Source organism: Diospyros lotus, chromosome 5 (assembly GCF_014633365.1).
Source record: "Diospyros lotus cultivar Yz01 chromosome 5, ASM1463336v1, whole genome shotgun sequence".
NCBI classification, from domain to species: domain Eukaryota; kingdom Viridiplantae; phylum Streptophyta; class Magnoliopsida; order Ericales; family Ebenaceae; genus Diospyros; species Diospyros lotus.
The window spans coordinates 22,054,191-22,073,435 of record NC_068342.1 but is presented as its reverse complement, the minus strand read 5'-3'; the positions used below and the strand labels follow the sequence as shown (position 1 = coordinate 22,073,435).

Genomic DNA, 19,245 nt, shown 5'->3' with positions numbered 1-19,245 from the left:
CTTAAGTCACGTTCCCAGGGCCCTAGATTATTCGATTATTCTTGGACAATCACAAGGGGGTGAATCACAGAAACTATCTTGTATTAGTCTGTCTTAGCTAATTAGAAACCATACTCCCAACTCAAAAGGATATTGATCTTTGATAGACCTCACCTACAATGAATCTAAGAATATAGCTCTAGGTTCACTAGACCACCAACTAATACTCAAGTATTACAGTACTCGTCCACGTAGTAGCAGTGATAGACTAGCTCCATGATAATTAGAACTTTGTCATTAGCTTCTATCACAGGTCCACTCTACGCATTCCAAATGCGCTTGTACAGTTAGAGTAAACGGACTGTTTACTGGCTAAGGCAAGCCATCCTCCATTAGGATCTATTGCACAATGATCTTATCATGATAGAATGCCCAGTACTATCAAAAGATCAAGAGTAATATTTTCTTGCTTATTAAGTACCCATGATTCATGCCTAACTGTGAAGAACGACCCATCACATGAATCACTTACTTAATAGCATGGACACCTTTCCAACAATTAAATGCAAACAATATATGTGCCATAAACTGAATAAAAGAAACATCATTACCATAAATTAAACAAAACGTGTCTTTAGGGCATACATTTCCAACACCAAATTCATGCAAAAACCAAGCCACTCGGTCAAATGATCGAGTGAGCAAGCACCTCACGCCCCCAATACTCCAAAATACGTCGAGAGTTCAATATACGCCAAGAGTCCAAAATGTGCCAAGAGTCCAAAATGCACCGAGAGTCCAAAACTGTAAGCCACAAGATGAGCCACAAGTCTCAACAAGTAATAACATGAAATAAAACTATAACTAAATTAAGGAACATCGATACTCATGAAGTATTAACTGATCTTGCACTGAGGGATTAATCATCAACTGTATAGTTGCACATATATGATAAGTATCAATGCACATAATCTGAAACTGAAACTGAACTGTAATTGTACTGTGTGCCTTACGTCCCTAGCCCCCTCCCTGGCCAACACCAGGCGAACGAATTTGAAACTGAACTGTGGGCCTCGTGCCCTGCTGACTAAGCTGCCTCATACAATGCAATGCACGTAAACATGCTCTCACACAATATGAAGTACTCCACATAAATTTGTGCTTCATGCTCGTACTAGGATGTACATGTTGTTTTACTTTTATATACTTAGTTTTGATGATGAAAAATAATATTTTATTTAATCTTTAAGTCATGAATCAAGGTTGTGGTTTTCAACATAAATCAATTTCAATATCAAGTATTACTTTGTGAGAATGAAAACCAAATGAAGTTCAAGTACTAAGATTTCAAGGTCATTTTTTTCTAAGTTTGGAAGGTTAGCACCTTATAAGGAAGACATATATGAAAATGTTTTCTTTTTAGAAAACTAACTCCCGTTAATTCAATAGCTAACATTCATTAGTGATAAAATGATTTTTAACGAATTTTTCAAGAAATAGAAAGTGTACATCTTGGAGGTGGTAAAATCATAAAATCCTAAGTTCCTACTAAAATCCAAATTCTACTTTTTTATTCTTATGGATTTTGATTTTTTAGATATTTTTATTGAATCCAAATGGGGGGTACTTTCTTATTTACATTTATGTATTAAAGTAAATGGAAGGTAAAATATAAATTAAACAAAATGAAGACATCTTCAATCTGTCGACTGTGTGCTTCAATCTATCGACTATGCATAAGGATAGTCGACTATGCTTGTTCAGTCTATCGACTATATCTTGTATCTGTCAACTATTTTTGGATCTGTCAACTATCATGTAAGGATAGTCGACTATGGCTTTTCATCTGTCGACTATGTTTGTTCATGAATTTCAAAATTTTCCTTGTATTTTTGATCTGTTGACTATGTAAAAGGATCTGTCGACTATGAGAAGTTTTTGTTGAGAAATAGTCAACTATGCTTTCTTGTCTGTCGACTATGCCTAGTTTTATTTGAAGAAATAGTCGACTAACCCATTTTATCTATCGACTGTTTGTTTCTCAGAAATCAATATCGGCTAGTTTTTCAAACTCCAACGGTCACAAACGGCTACATTTCTCTTCAATCTCATGGGAAGCTTATAAATACAAGTCATGGATGATCAAAAGATGGATAATGGACGGGAATGAAATAATTTGAGCTTACTGTTACTCTCATTTGAATTTACAATGATCGTGCTTCATTTTTTTTCTCTCTTCGAGGCTTTGATTTTAACTTGTATTAATTCATTCAAGCCTTGTTTTCTTTGTGAGAGAACTTGTAACTAAGAGTGCCAACTCTTAGCATCTCATTTACATTTATATCACTCTTATTTTCCTAGCTTTGTGCTAGAAGACTTGCTCGTTGAAGCAAGGGGCTGTATTTCCTAGCTAGGTGCTAGAGGGCTTGCTTGTATAAGCAAGAGGTTGTAATTCCTAGTTTTGGACTAGAGGACCTACTTGGTTTAAGTAGGGGGTTTTAGTGGATTATTGGCAAAATCCTTAGTGAGGAGCTAAGGTAGTGGATTAGGCTTGGGTTAAGTCGAACCACTATAAATCCTTGTGTTTCTTGTGCTTGTGCCCTTTGATCTATTTATCTTTCCAAGCATTTCATTATTCCTCACTTGGTTCACATATTTATTTTTGTAAACTTACATCTGTCATTTTATATGCTTCTCGTTTTAAATCCTTAAACCATGTAATACCCTTAAAGAGTCATGATAATTTTTGTCATTTAAGAGAATTTTAGTCTATGAAAAATTCCAAAATTGCCCTTGAATTAAAGAAAATGCCATGAAATATTGGATGTCTTGTGAGGGGCAAAATGGTAATTTGGAATTTCATCCCAAAGGAAGATAAATTATTTTTGGAGAAATTATTTATATTGGAGAATAAATGTTGGAGAATTTAATTCTTGATTAAGTGCATGGATAATTAGGAATTAAATTGGAAAACCAAGTATGGCTAGATTGGTGACACTTGGCAAGTTCTTATGGAAGAGATTTAATTTAATTTGGAGAATAAAGATTTATTTAATTGAGAGAATTTGGTGACACATGGCATGATCTTGTGAACCAAGAGGGATATTTAATAAATAAAAAAGGAAAAAAGAAATTAGTCTCTCGAGCATTAATGAGAGCCATGATGGAGAAAATTAAAAAGAAAATCAATAATGAAAAGAAATTTGTCAAGCATTAATGTTGGAAAATGGTGGATTTAAATAAATGCTAAAGAAATTAGATTATGTCTTTCAAGAGCTTTTAAATTTAAATCAAAAAGAAATTATTTAAGTCTCCATTAAATGCTTGAAAAGTTGTGGATTTAAATTAAATGCAAATTTGGGAAATTAGTCAATCTTGGAAATTAGTCATGATTTAATTAAATGAAAAATGGGGAATTATGGAAAATTGGGATTGATCCAAGGGAGGAGATTTAGTCTCCAAAGAGAGATCAATGGAGGAGATTTAACAAGATAAGTCTCTTGGATTTGTGTTTCCTTTGTATCTAGGCAAGAGTTCTCCTAAAATCAAGGGTTAGGATTTAACTTGGGAGAAGCACAAGGATTGTGCTAATGTTCAAAGGTAGAGATTAGGTCTCTTGAAATAAGAAAAAAATCAATGGCTAGGATGTGATCTTGAGAATTGGCATGGATTAAGAAGAAAACTCTATAAATGGGAAGTGAGAAATTAGTTCCAAGCTTTTTCCCATTTGTGAAGTAGAGAAGCAAGAAGGCAAGGAAGTCTAGAGAAGGAAGAGAAAGTCTAGCAAAAGGTAATCTAGTTTTCTCTTTTGTTATAGTTTAAGGCATGTGTTTAAGAGCTAAAGTCTCTTTTATTATTTTTCTTTAAGGGTGAGTATTAGCTTGTGGAGGTGTTGAAGCTTCAAAGTCTAAGAGGGATTCTTGGCTTGTGAGAGTGTAAAGCTTCAAGGAAACAAGGTAAGGGATAGCCCCAAGTGGAGGGGTTTTTGCTTGCATTTGTACATGTATGAATGAGTTGCATGTGATGGTTCTTTGCATGTTTTGTGGCCAAGTGGACTTATGGCCATAAGGAGGACTTGTGAGGGGAGTGAGGGGTTGGTTGGTGCCTTAACCTAAGTGGTTATGAGGGCATGGAGAACTACCCTTAATATGCATTGCATTGCATTACATGTTATGTTTCTCATACTTCATTTACATTTGCATAGCACCCTTACTGAGCATTGGCTCATAAGGTCCTTTGACCTCAATGTAGGTGGAGAAACATCCAAGGGAAAGGGAGTTTTGCAAGGGTGAAGGTATTGAAGCAAAGAGGAAAACTATGTGTAATGGTTATGTAGTTTGTATTTTTGTGTTGTATTATTTTGTTAAACTTGGATTGTATGTAAATGTGGTTAAAAGGGGGAAACATTTAGTGTTTTGGAAGCCCCTTGATATGGAAATGTATTCTGGAAAATATGGTTTTATAAAAATATATATATATTTTTTTTTTTGGAAAAAAAATGGCCAGGCAGTGGGCTGGGAAGCCAAGGCGCGCCTGGGCGGGCTGGCGCGGCCGGCCAGTGCGCGCGCGGGGCAGGCGCGGCCCGCGCGCGCGGCCTACGCGCGCGCTGGGGGGCGCGGCTGCTGCTGCGCGCCCCCCCCCTGTGCTGCTGAGAAGTTCTTTTTTTTTTTATTGTTTTATTTTTTTTGTGGGTTATTTAATTATTTCTGACATTTATGAAATTACGAAATAATTTAAATAAATAAATAATTAAATGAGTATTTAGCCTCTAAATTAATTTTTTAAATTAATGTAAATTTGAGGCAATTGTGGGAAAAATTTCTATATTTTGGGAAATTAAATAATGGACTATTTTCCTAAAATTTTGAAATTGGATGAGGATGCTTGAGATTTGTATTTCAAAAATTAATTTCCTAATGGTTGGAAAATTATGGAAATTTTGAAATAAATAAAAGGGAAAATCAATTGAGCTTTAATGAGGAAAAATTTATTTAAATTTTTCTAAAGAAAGATTAATCCAAATATTTTTCAAAGAAATTGGAAGTGAGATAAATGGGTTAATGGTTGGGGCAAAGATAGGAAAAATCTATTTCCTTATAATTAAGGCGTTATGCCATAAATTATTTTAAGCTAAAGAGTTAGCTTATTTCCTTTTGATCCTAGTAGGTCACCCTTAGCCTTCATTAAAGAGCTCGAGAAGGGGTGACGATTGCGAGGTCTCGGGTTTAATAGGTCGATTGATAATTCCCGGACCCTCGAGCGGAGCGAAGAGAGGGCAAAGCCTAGTTCCCACCTAGGTCGTTTCCCGTTGAAACGTAGCCGTCTCTTCATTTTTGCCCTAGCGTGTGAATAGTAAGTTGGCTATTCGTGAGTAACACTCGTAGGTGGGAGCGGGGCGTTACAAACCACAATTTGTATCAAAAAGGATTTCAAGATTCTATCAAGTTTTTAAAATAACCAATTCACCCCCCCTCTTGGTGTGTGCCATAGCACTTCCCGGTCTAACAGTACACACATAAAATCATGTATGCCACATGATAATGCTAGGCACAAGATATAACCTTCATCAAAATATCAGATTGTATAACTATCAGGACTCTTGATTAATGGCATAAGCATGAGAGATTTATCATTTTCTGATGTGGGATTTCAATATTTATGAATATTTATCCTTGCATTCAAATAATGACTTTTCATTCGGATGTACTTAGGTTCACATTCAAATATCATATGGTGATATTCAAATGATTCCTCTTGTTAAGGTATAATGGCAGCAACACTCGTTAGAAGAGGCGATATGGGAATTAGAAGAAGAGATGAGGCGTCTTTACCCCTCGTTATTCGAGTAACTAGGCATGAATTTGGAGGACCAAATTCTTTTAAGGAGGGAAGAAATTGTAACGACCCGGTAGAAAGCCTAGAATTTATTTATAAATTATTTAATTTCTTATTTAATTTTTAGCCAAGAGAATTTGTCAATTAATTATTTAATGTGGCAATTTAGAGATTTTTAAAAGTGACGTATAACATTTCATGGCATTTAATTATTTGAAAATTAAATGCATGGGCATGAAAGTAATTATAGAGTTTTAATGATAATAATTTCTTTTAATAGGAATTATTTATTTATATGATATTAAGTATTTAAAGGAGATTTAGAATCCATGTGTGAGAAGGGTTAAGTGGAAATTATCCAAATTAATTAAGAATAAGGTCTCCAAGTTATAATAGGAGAAGGAGATGGGCTTCTAGGGCTTCTTATGTGTGTATATAAGTCTCATAAGCCTTAGCTTTCTTCACGCCATGAAGAACAGAGAGCCAAGAAGAGGTAGCAATGCTTTGGCATAAGAGATTTTTATTGAATCGTTTGAGTCGATCAGAATTATCAAGGCAAGTTTCTTCCCTATAATCCCTTCCATTACAAGCTCTCGTGAGTTAGTCTCAGATTATTCAATAGTTTTGTTAAGATTCAGATTTATATTAGTGAAATAGATACGTGTATATATATATGCGTTTACAGTGAGTTCATGGCAGTTCATGCATGATTCTTCTAGCGATTTTTATAAATATGAATGTTGAATCATTCCCAAAGTTGTTCCATATCGTTTGGGATTTGTTTTCCCAAGATTTTATTCAGATTGTTGTAGCTTTATTAAGATTTGTTCAAGATCCGAGTCTTTGTGTTCGTTCGTTTCTAGGATTAAAAGTTGCAGACATTCGGATAGGTTCCCTCATATCCAGATAGATTTTCAGAGTATGTGAGTGACATCCAGATGGGCTAGAGGCTATCCAGATGTGTTAAAAAGTTTTATGTGAGTGACATCCAAATGACCATTATTCATATTCGGATGGTCTTAGGGATATTCAGATGCTTTGCTTTCGTATCCGGATGTGCCGGTATTGATTTGTGAGTGATATCTGGATACATCGTGTCGTATCTGGATGTGTCTATTATAAGTGATATCTGGATACATTAAGTCGTATCCAGATGTGTTCAGTGTGATATCCGAATGCCTTTCTCATACATCCGGATGAGTCAAGTTGACATCTGGATGTCTCGTTTCATATTCGGATGCCCCTCTCAAAAGTTGAATTTTATATAATCGAATAGCTCCAGTTATATTCGAGTGCATCAGTGAGGTATCCGGATGGCCTAAATCATATTCAGATGTCCTAGTTCATATCCGAATACAACCCAGCATATCCGAATAACTTCTGATTTGAACGTCAGTGTATCCGGATGAGCCTTCTTCATATCTAGATGTCCTTTCTCATATCTGGATGGCTTTTCCAGAAATTTAATTAAATTTCTAGTTCAGCTTAATTCAAGTTTTATTCAAATAAAAATATTCAATACCTCCAAATATTGAATTCATATGCTAGAATATAACAAGTTAATCACACCCATACCATAATACATAATTCACAGAATCTTTGTATTCTAATATATTGAATATCAGATTTCATGTTTAGTATTTATTATGATATGATCAACAATATTTTGTGAGTTTATGTGCATACATCTTGGTATGAGCATTGAGCATGACTTTATATTGAGCACTTCATATCGTGTGCTAGCATGTGTTTGGACATTACATTCAGTATACGTGCCATGCGGCTTGTCCACGGAGATCCCAACAATTTTTAGTTTATGTATGGCTTGTCTGGTGACGACCAAGGGGCTAAGGGCATATTGCCTGTAGTATGTACTTACAGTTTTTATGTATGCAGGATTCAGATCAATCAAGTATGTATTACAGATTGTGTGGGCCTATGTGTCAAAGTTGCATACTTGCATTTAGTTTACAGTTTATGTGCATTACATTTTTGTGAATACAAACAGATAGTGATTATACTCAGTACAAGTTCAATAAGTACTTTTACCAGTATCGATATTGTTCAATTCAGCTTCAGTATTCTTTCAAGTCTATTACTTGCTGAGCTTTATAGCTCACCTTGTACTCTTCACCATTCCATGTCCTAGCGATGGAGTTATAGATATGGGGCCTAGTAGCAGTGGTCAGTAGTGTGTGTACGTGGAACTGCTCAAGATCAAAGATGTCTGGGAGTTTTGTTAGTGTCTTGTTAGTTTAGGATTATTTTATATTTCAGTTGAGGGATTGTCCCTTAGACAAAGTTTATGATTTACCATTTATATTGACTCAAAGTTTATTTCAATTTGATTGAGATGTTCAGTTATGGTATCAGATTTCAGTTTATCAGAAAGTTTATTTTATTTTATCCGTAGCACCTCTTCTCGGGTAGCTCTAGGAGAAGGGGTGTTACATATGGACTATTCAGATATGAGGATTTTAGATTCAAGGGTATTCGAATATCATGTGCTAGCATTCGGATATTAGGCTCACACATTCAGATATGATTCAAGTCATTTGAATGTGAGATACTTCATATTATGATACATATTCGGATATCATTATCTTGTATTCAGATATAAGGGAAAGCATTCGAACATTGTATATGGGCATTCGGATATCACACACATATATACATATTTGTATTTGGACGAGAGAAAGGGGCATCTGGATGTAAGGTACTCATTCGAATATCTGTTATTAATACATAGAACAATATTCAAATATGATTAAGGCATCTAAATATGATGAAGACTCATCCAAATATCTCTCACAAAAACTTATGGAAACTATCCGGATATCAAATACAAACATTCGACCATTCTTTGTCAGATTTTCATCATAGGACACTCAATCATAGAAAAAGCAATCAAATAAATTAACACACCCACATTACAACCTCTCAGGTGTACACACCAAGAAAAATGATCCCTCATGGCTACTCTCTGGGATGCACCGTAATAAGAGTAAATGCAAAACAAATTCAAATTGGTGTCATCCTAAAATGAAAAATGGACTTTAATGAAAGAAGAGGGATTTTGACTTAACTTAATGATCAGAATAATGCACCAATGCACAACTTCAGATATTAAACAAAATTTCAACTCTAAAATTCAAATCTCAAGCTTCCATGTGTCATAGGATGTAGAGGGATTGCATAAAGATTGTAACGAGACTTAAGGGTGGATCGATAAACAAAGAAAAGGATAAAGAATTCAAAGAAATGTGCCCTGGGAAATATTCCTATCTAAGTGGGTACTCATTTTTTTTTCTTTTTTTTCTTTTTTCTTCAAATTAAAAAAAATAACAAAACAATTTTTATATACATAATCTCTTCAACATTTTGTTTGAATAGCTTTCACTACAACAACTGCGAGATTTTTTTTCTTTTTTTTTTCAGTTTAATTTTTTTTTTCTTCTCTTTTTTTTCATAGTACTAAGATAGACTATTTCCTAAACACATTAGGTAGGGAAAATATTTACAAGGTTTAGGATAAAATGAGGGTAATATGTTATGACCCGTTAGAGGGCCCAGTATTTATTTAGAAATTATTTAATTAATTATTAAAATATTTGATTACGAGATTTTGCCAATTAATTATTTAATGTGGCAATTTAGAGATTTTGAAGGAAAAGAATAGCATTTAATTCTATTTAATTTTAGAGTTAAAAGAATTTGCTAAGGTGGCAATCTAGTAATTTTTAATTGAGAGAATAGTATCTAACTAGCATTTAATGGCATTTATTTTGTGAAAATTAAATGCAAGGGCATGAAGGTAATTCTAAAGTTTTATTATTATTTGAGAGTTTTAATAATAATTTTTGTATTATTATTAATTAAGTGAGATTATGTATTTAAGGGAGAGTGAGAATCCATGCGTGAGATGGATTTGGATTGAGAGTCTCCTAGTTGAAGTAGGAGGAGGATACCAAGTTAATTAAGAATTAGGACTCCAAATTATAAAAGGAGAAGGAGATGGGCTTCTAAGGCTATTTCTTTCTCTATATAAAGGCACATAAACCATAGTTTTCTTCACGCCGTGTGAGGAACAAAGACCTAAGAAGTCTGTGAGTTACAGAAGTTGCTTTGCATAGGAGATTTCTGGTTGAGATCATGTGAGTCAATCAAGATTTATCAAGGCAAGTATTCTTCTTGTAATCCCTTCCATTACAAGTTCATATCAGTTTTGATTTCAGATTATTCCAGTTCTTCGTTGTAGTTTTCAAATTTGTATCAGTTAGCAGAGACGTATATATATATATGCGTATAACAGTGAAGTTATGAGCAAGTTCTATTAATCCATATCCATTTTGGATTGCAAGTTTTATTACTCCTTATCCATTTTGGATTGCAAGTTCTATTACTCCTTATCTATTTTGGATTGCAAGTTCTATTAATCCTTATCCATTTTGGATTGCAAGTTCTATTACTCCTTATCCATTTTGGATTCCAAGTTCTATTACTCCTTCTCCATTTTGGATTGTGAGTTCTATTACTCCTTTTCCCATTTGGAGTGCAAGTTCTATTATTTCTTCTTTCTTTTGAGTTGCAAGTTCCTTCTTCCTTTTATTTCTTTTAGAGGCAAGTTCTCATATATGCATGATTTTTATAGCGATTCAATTAAATATTATCTTTGAATCATCCCTAAAGTTGTTTCATATCGATTGAGATTCGTTAGCGTTAAGATTTTATTCAAAATGGTGTAGAATCATTAAGTTTTGTTTCAGATTTCAATCTCTGTTAGCGTTCATGTTCGTCAAATTTAATTGCAGATACCTGAATAGGTCTTCCCATATCTGGATGAGTTTCAAGTTCCTTGCGTATGATATCCGGATGGTTTTTCGCACATCCGGATAGCTCATATCCGGATGCCCTTTCTTCTATCCGGATAGGTCTGGCATATCCGGATGCCTCTTTCCATATCCGGATGCCTCCCTCCGAAGTTGAATTTTATATTCAAATAAGTCTCCTGATATATATATCCAAGTGCCTTATGAGATATCCGAATGTCCAAAATAGTATCCGAATGTCCTAGTTTCTATCTAAATATATCCCAGCATATCTGAATAGCTTCTTATTTGAGGGTTAGTGTATCCGGATGAGCCTTCTTCCTATCCGGATGTCTTTCCTCATATTTGGATATCCTCCCTAATATCCGAATGGCTTTTCCAGAAATCCAAGTGAACTTCTAATGATGTTTTCATTCAAGTTTTTTCAAATAAAAAATTCAATACCTCCAAATATTGAATTTTATGCTAGAATATAACAAATTAATCATGCCCATACCATAATACATAATTCATAGAATCTTTGTATTCCAATATTGAAGATGAGATTACATGTTTAGTGTTTATTATGACATGTTCAGCATTATTTCGTGAGATTATATGCATACATCTTGGTATGAGCATTGAGCATGACTTTATATGGAGCACTACATATCATGTGCCAACATTTATGTGAGCATTGCATTGCATTATGCGTGCCAGGCGGCTTATCCGCAGGGATCCCACCAGTATCAGTTTCAGTTACAACTCAGTTTATGAGTTGCTCACCTGGTGATGACCAGGGGACTAGGGGCTTTGCCCACAGTATGTGATTACAGTTTTTTTTTTTTTTGTTTACATGATTCTGATCAGTCAGGTATGTTTTATCATATTATATGAGCCTATGAGCCAAAGTTGCATACCTACATTTAGTTTACAGTTTATGTGCATTACATTTTTATGAATGCAAACAGACAATGATTATACAGTACAAATTCAGTGAGTTATTTATTAGTATCGATATTTTTCGATTCAGCTTCAATTATTCTTTCTAGCTTATTACTTGCTGAGCTTTGTAGCTCACCTTGTACTCTTCACATCCTATGACATACTTTCACTCAATCATCAAATTTAGAATTTGAAACCAGTTTAATTCTTTCATTGACATTTTTGGCATTCAAAGCAAAGTAGTGTAATGAAGCTATTGAAAAACATGAAAGGCAAGGAAAATTGCAACTAGAGTAAGCATTTATTCACTCAGAAAGAACATTTAATAGGCTTAATTGCTCACACTAGATAACAGTCTCCACTTAAGTTGAGGAATCATGCAGTGCATTAACCAGTTAATTACTATTTCAATAGATTTCATACTCGACAGACAAATTTCCAATCAAAGAACATTCTATGTATGCAGATTACTCATTCTAAATCCTATACATTCATGTGTTCAAATAAGAAATCATCACACTCATGCCTCAATTGCAAACTCAAATTAGCTAACAACATAAAAATTTAATGCAATAGAACAAGCATCAATGAAAGCATATTAATCCTCAAACAAAAAAAATATATACGTATGCAAGACAATTGTAGGAGTAAAAAGGAGCAAAATAATTCAAAAAAAATTTCTCTTTCTTTTTATTATTTTTTAATTTTTAATTATTATTATTATTATTATTATATTTTTAATTAATGCATTCAAATGCTACAAGAAGCTCATCCGAATTGATTCATCTTTTTTTTCTCTTTTCTTTTAAATTTTATTTATTTATTTTTTAATATTTTAAGTGATTCATTCAAATGCTACAGGGAAGGGAACGACATTCAAATGAATTTGTTTAATTTTTTTAATTATTATTTTTTTAAATATTATTTTTTTAATTTTTTTTATTTTTTAAGTAAGTCATTCGAATGCTAAGGAATAACATTCGAATTATTTTTTTAGATTTTTTTAAAATAATTTTTTATTTATTTTATTTTTTAATATTTTTACTTTTAAGTGATGCATTTGATCAAAATATTTTTTTTATTTATTTTTATTTTTTTTATTATTTTAATTTATTAATATTTTTGTTAAGATCATTCAAATGAGTATGAAATTCATTTGAATGAATTTCAAATAGGAACTCAATTTATGAAGAGTTTGTACAATCCATTTGAATGAAGCAGTGATATCATTTGAATGTGTTTTTTTTTCTTTAATATTATATTTATTTATTTTTTTATTTTTTTTATTTTAAGAGATTCATTTGAATGCTAGGGACAACATTCGAATGCATTTACTCAAAAAAATTAATTTTTTATATTATTTTTTTTTCTTTTACTTACCAAAAAATAAGAGTAACATTCAAATGAATTTGCTTTTTTTTAATTTTTAAATATATTTTTTTAAGTTTTTGTATTTATTATATATTTATATATATATTTTAGGATTATCATTCAAATGAGAACAAAATTCAATCGAATGAATTTTAAACAGTAACTCAATTTATGAAGAATTTGTACAGGTCATTTGAATGTAATAGTAACACATACGAATAAATTTCATGGACATTCGAATGTCCTTGTTCTCATTCGAATGAATTTTCTTTTTTTGTATATTTTCTTCTTACTTTCCTTGAGTCATTCGAATGCAACAACTCATTTGAATGAATTTCAAGACATTCGAATGTCAGCAATTTTTTTTTATATATAACACAAACAAGAAAACATAGAAACAAATAAAATTAAACACTCAAATTAAGACACTTAAACAAAATGAAAACCATTCTTTTTTATTTTCTTTATTATTATATAACACAAATAGAAGTCCAAATAGAAACAGAAACATACAAACAAAAACTTGCATTCGAATGTTTTTATAACACAAACAGAAAATCACACAAACAAAAATAAAACAGAAACTATTTGTTTTATTATTATTATTATTATTATTATTATTATACATTTTTTAAAAATAACACGACCAGACAATTAAACAAAACCAAAATGGAGTCAAGCATGCACATGGGTAAGCATGAAATAGGATCGCAAAAAAAAAAACAATTTACTTTTTTTTTTGTGTGCAGAAACTATAATAAATTCATCTGAATGCTAGTCGAGGCATTCGAATATGAAGGAAATTCATCCGAATGAATTTGACGCTAGAGTTCAATTTTTTTGAAATTTTGTGAAGGGCATTCGAATGCAACAATAATGCATTCGAATGAATTTTACCCTCATCTAAATGATAGCAGGATTATTCGAATGCAAGTTTAAAGAACGCAAGGCTAATTCGAATAGCTGTAAGGTTATTCGAATATACGCAACGAATTTTTAAAGAAGTGGACACCTCATTCGAATGAATTTTGCTCTCATTCTAATGAATTTCAAATAGTAACTCGCTTATTGAAGGATTTGCTCAGGTCATTCGAATGCAACACTGCTGACATTCGAATGAATTTCATGAACATTCGAATGGGTTCAGCAATATGCACACTGAGGACATAAGGGTCATTCGAATGCTAGAGTTCATTCGAATGCTGCAGAGCTCAAATTTTTTTTTTTTTCAAAAGAATTAAAATTGCTGAAACCTAATTAACAAAGCCACATAATACTAAGAAAAATAAACACATCAAACACCAGCAAATATTTTTTTTTTATCAAAAATAAATCAAACAAGCAACCACAATTAAGCATGAATTATACCTCACCCCTCAACTTGGATTGTGTATTGTTCTTAAACACAATAACACATAAAAATTAGGAATACCTGGATAGTGAAATATTTTTAGTCACAATAAAAAGTTGAGATTAAGAGTACTTGGTGTCTTCAGTGCAGAAAAGATCCATATGCTCATTGTGGATTTAAAAAATTGAACTAACAGAGAAGCATAAACTAGTGAATGTTAAAGATGAATGCCAAACTTACAAAAGAACTCTCTAACAAAAAACACACATTCAAAATCAAAAACAACTACATAAAGGCAGAACTAATAGTCTTTTTTTCTTCTTATTTTTTTTTTCTATTGCTTTTTCCTCTTCTTCTAGTTAAGGATCAAATAAGTGGTTGCACTTCGAATCTCAACAATCATTACATGCTTTAAACCACTTATAATATTATTTTCAAAATGATGCAATTGGATTTTTCTTATAAAAGCACGAACATCTTTTGAAAATGTTTCATTCAGAGGTGTTGGATCTATTACATCAGAATATGGCATATTAATTTGCACAAACACCTCACCCATGTCTGGTTTAATTTGATCCCCTATGTAAACCAAACTAAAGATCAGAAAGTTAGGCTCAAATGTGGATAAACCTATGACATCTTGACATTTCAACTTCCTGATCTTATCCTTATCCTTCTCCCAGACTTCTTCTTCTACAATGGTATCACTGGACGAAAATTCCTCCCCAACACATTGACCTATAGAATCTTGATTAGGTTGGGTTGGAAACTCACCAGGATCACTCATGCTCAAGGTCTTTGTTAACAAAATCAACTGATCAAGAATGTCACGTATGGCTCTAGTGGTTTGGTCTTGAAATTCAGCCACCTGCTCATTAAAGCTTATTTAACCTTACATAAATTCCTAAAGGGTATCTGATTAGTGATCAATTTTGTAAAAATTTTGTTGTAATTTCACCCTTATTTTGATTTTAAAATGGTTTAAATTGAATATTATTATGCATTTTGTGATTGCATGCAGGTTTTAAAATATTAATATAAAAAATATATAAAATAAAAAAATAATATAATATGTATAATATATGGATTTTAAGCCCAACACAAGGAAGCTCCAAACCCAAAACAAGGAAAAGCCCAAGTCCCACAAGTTGCTTACATCATCGCTTGCATCATTGCTTATTTCATGGGTTGGAATGATGTCATCGCTTACATCAAGTCACGATGTTTCAAGAACGACACTTTAACTCGAACTTTTTGAGTAATTAGATATTTTTTTTATCTTTCTATTTTTAAATTAGGTATTTTGTTTTTCTTTTTATTATTAAATTATATATTTTTATATTTTTAAATTAGATAATTAAGTGGTCTCCATTGTATCTTGTGGGTTATAAATAGCTCATTTGGTTGCATTTGTAACCATCCAATTTTTCATATAATGAAAGCATAGTTATGTTCTTAGAATTTCTCTCTCAAATTTTCAACTTTAGTTTTTCTATAGTTTTGTGTTAGAATTTTTCTCTCAATTCTTCAAACTTTAGTTTCCATATAGTTGTGTTATGTTATTCTTATTATCTTTTAATTATATACCGCCTATATGGTCGGTTAAATATTGTCTTTCAATTATACACAGCCTATATGGTCGGTTAAATATTGTCTTTCAATTATTGTCTCTTAATTATACACTGCCTATATGGTCAGTTAAATATTATCTTTTAAATATTGTCTTTAATTCCTATCATTTAAATTCCTGCCAATTTATTCTCAAATGAAAATGAGTAGTTAAATCCAATCTTGGGTTAAGGCAAGGACAGTGTCCAACGCCAATGATTCCTAAAGAAAGCTGCGCTTCAAATGTGTAATATTAATCTGATTTAATTTAAGCAATGTGCGTATAGTGTATCTTTGAGTTTGGATTGGAGCATAAGCCTAACTTAGAATTTACATGCCACGTATGGAGATTGGTAGACCTGTAAATGCTTTCATACCCAATCCCAAATGATTAATTTGTATCTATAAATTCTGTCTGTGGAATATAATTCAATTTATGGTAATTGCTTAACTTAGAATTTTCATGCCATGTATGGAGATTGCTTAAATAAGAATTATCATTATCTTGAACTAAAATTACTGACAAATCTGCAAAACTTAATTCAGATGAATATTACTAATCTTTTTTATTAAATCGGGAATTAATTGGTTTTGACACTGAAATTGTCTTGGCCCAAGCTGCTTAAATTCAGTGTTAGTTAAGTTTTAATTCTTGCCTTTAGATCATCTTAATCACCTTCAAAAAACCAAATATTCTGTGATTTTTGTTTTCAACCATAAATAATCTCCCTGTGAACCGACTCGGACTCACTGAAATATAAATTTAAAATTGTACTACACGCACACTCGCACACTGGCGAGTATAATCACCCTACACCTACTTTAATAAGAGGATTGATATTTGATTAATTTGGTTGTAGTTTTGATGAATAAATGTGTAGGGTAGCGTAGTAGTTAGTATCCTCTAAAAATTGTTCATCTTGAGGGTGGTACTCGCTGGATGTAAACCCTTTCTCTAATTCAAATTGGTGAGGTGCTGGAGGAAAAGGTTCATGAGATTGGAACATAGAGTCATTGTTCCATGGATGAATCAAATGGTTAAAAGAAAACCTCTCACCACTGTGGTGTGTCTGAAAATTAGATGGTTACCTATTCAAAAATTTCTTGAGAATAGGTATGGTAGGACAATCATTTGTTTGATGATTTAAAGACTTGCACACCGAGCATCTCACCTTTATCTCATTAAAATTTTAAAAATTTTCCAACTTTAACAACTCCACTTTCCGAGTTAAATAATCCAATGTCGCATTAGGGTCGTCATTAAAATCATGGTGAACAACAGGAAGTGTGATGTAGGATGGAGTTGGTTGACTGGGAAGGTTTGGGTAATCCTCAAAGGGTCTAGAAACAGTTTACTCAATGGGATCGTGATAACCAAAAGCATTTCCAAACACAGACATGTAATCAAGATACTGAGACATAATTAAATATGAACGTGAAAATGTAGATAAGAATTCTAACAATGAATCTTACATAACCTATGTCTCATGTATTAATAACAACAACAAAAACAAAAGAGACTAAACTATAATATGTTTTTTTTTTTTTTTCGTAGCACTAATTCCATCACTGATCTCCCTAGCAATGACGTCAAAATTTGGTTTTGTTTAACCTTGTGCATTTATTTCAAATAAACACATACAAAATAAACAAAGAAGAAACAAGCATACAGGCACAAGGCGTTTATATTCGCCAGTGTACAAGTGTGTGCTGTAGCACAATTTAATTTTCTGGATAAGTCCAGATCGATTCACTGGGAGATCTTTAATAAAACGAAAATAGAGTCACGATATAAATTGAGTTGTCAGGCCAATTCATAGGAAATGATCTAAATACAAAAAAATGCAACTGAGCGAGACTATGGATAGATAAATCTTGGGACAGGGCAATTTTTGTACTAGCCCACTGATTTACCAAAGAGATATCAAAATATTAACAACGACTTATTAAAATTAAGGTTATGCGGTTAACTATATTCTAAGATAATGATAGTTTTAAGTTAAGCACTCTCCATACATGGTATGAGAGAGTCTAGATTAAGCAACTATCATAAATTGAAATACAGATTAACACACATTTGAGATCCGGTAAGTAACCATGATTCAAAATCATGATAGTTCTAGGTTAAGCACTCTTCATACATGGCATGAGAGAGTCTAAATTAAGCAACTACCATAAATTGGATCGTGATTAATAAACAGGACTGGAAGATTAAGATTAATCATTAAATCTTGGGTATGAAAGCATCTCTAGTTTAAGTAACCTTCATACATGGCATGGAGACTCTAAGTTAGGCTTATGATTCAATCCAAACCCAAAGATTCAATACAGACACATTTCTCAACTCAAATCAGCATTCTGTTAGTTCAATAGGAGTTCGGCTCTCTTGGGCAAATAGTAGCACTGGACACAGTGTAACACCCGGTGTTACCGGTGTTAAAAGAATGAGAAAGGAAGATAGAGACTTCCAAAAATACCCTTGAGAAAGTGAATTATTGTTGAGAATGATGGTGCCCTATGAGAGGGGTATTTTGGTAATTTGGATATTGAAGTCCAATAAGGGTAATTTGGTAAATTGGAGATAATTCGAAGGTGGAATTAAGTATGGAAGTGAATTAGTTCCCATTTTGCATTATGTGGAGATAAATGGGATTGAAAATTCACAAAGGGTGTTTTGGTAATTTTGTAGAGAAATTCCATAAAGGAATTAATTATGAGAAAAAGAGGAAATTAATTATGGGAGTGGAAATAATTAATTTTTCCTAAATTGGTGTATTTGTATAGGGGTGCCACATGGATGGTTTAGATTTAGTCTTGGAAGCCAAGGTTGGTGGCATGGAGTGACACTTGGCAAAATGGTGTCCAAGATAAATGGAAGATTAAATTAATTCCAAAAGAAATTGGAATATGGTCATTCTTGCAATTAATGGGAGACATGATTATGTTGCAAAAAAAGGAAAATGCAAAAGAAATGGAAAATGGTCAAGCATTAATGATGGAAAATGGTCCCATTAAATTAAATGGGAAAGAAATTATATATGTCTCTCAAGTGGTCACTCATGTGATGGGGTGAAATTAGTCAAATTAAATATATGAGAAATGGCTAATTTTGGTATTGGAAGACTACATGATCCAATGGTTGGGATCAAGTCTTGAAAATATGGGGATTTAATAAATTGGAAAAGCCTTGAATTATGTCTTTCAAGGTTGATGGCATGAAAATTTCTCAAATTAAATAAATAGAAAAGAAAATCTATTTATGGAATGGAAGACTTGATCCAAGGGTGGAGATTAAGTCTTGAAAATCTAATGGTTGAGATGATTCAAGAGAAGTGGCATGGATTGCCA

At 32.5% G+C, this 19,245-nt stretch overlaps 1 long non-coding RNA gene across 1 annotated transcript; it reads left to right on the top strand.

The window, feature by feature from the left end:
* Positions 1-3,729: 3,729 nt before the first annotated feature.
* LOC127802884 (uncharacterized) lies at positions 3,730-4,376 on the top strand. The gene is made up of 3 exons (XR_008023356.1): positions 3,730-3,769; positions 3,848-3,935; positions 4,231-4,376. It is a non-coding gene; the product is annotated as an uncharacterized LOC127802884 (long non-coding RNA).
* The last annotated feature ends 14,869 nt before the right edge of the window (positions 4,377-19,245 follow it).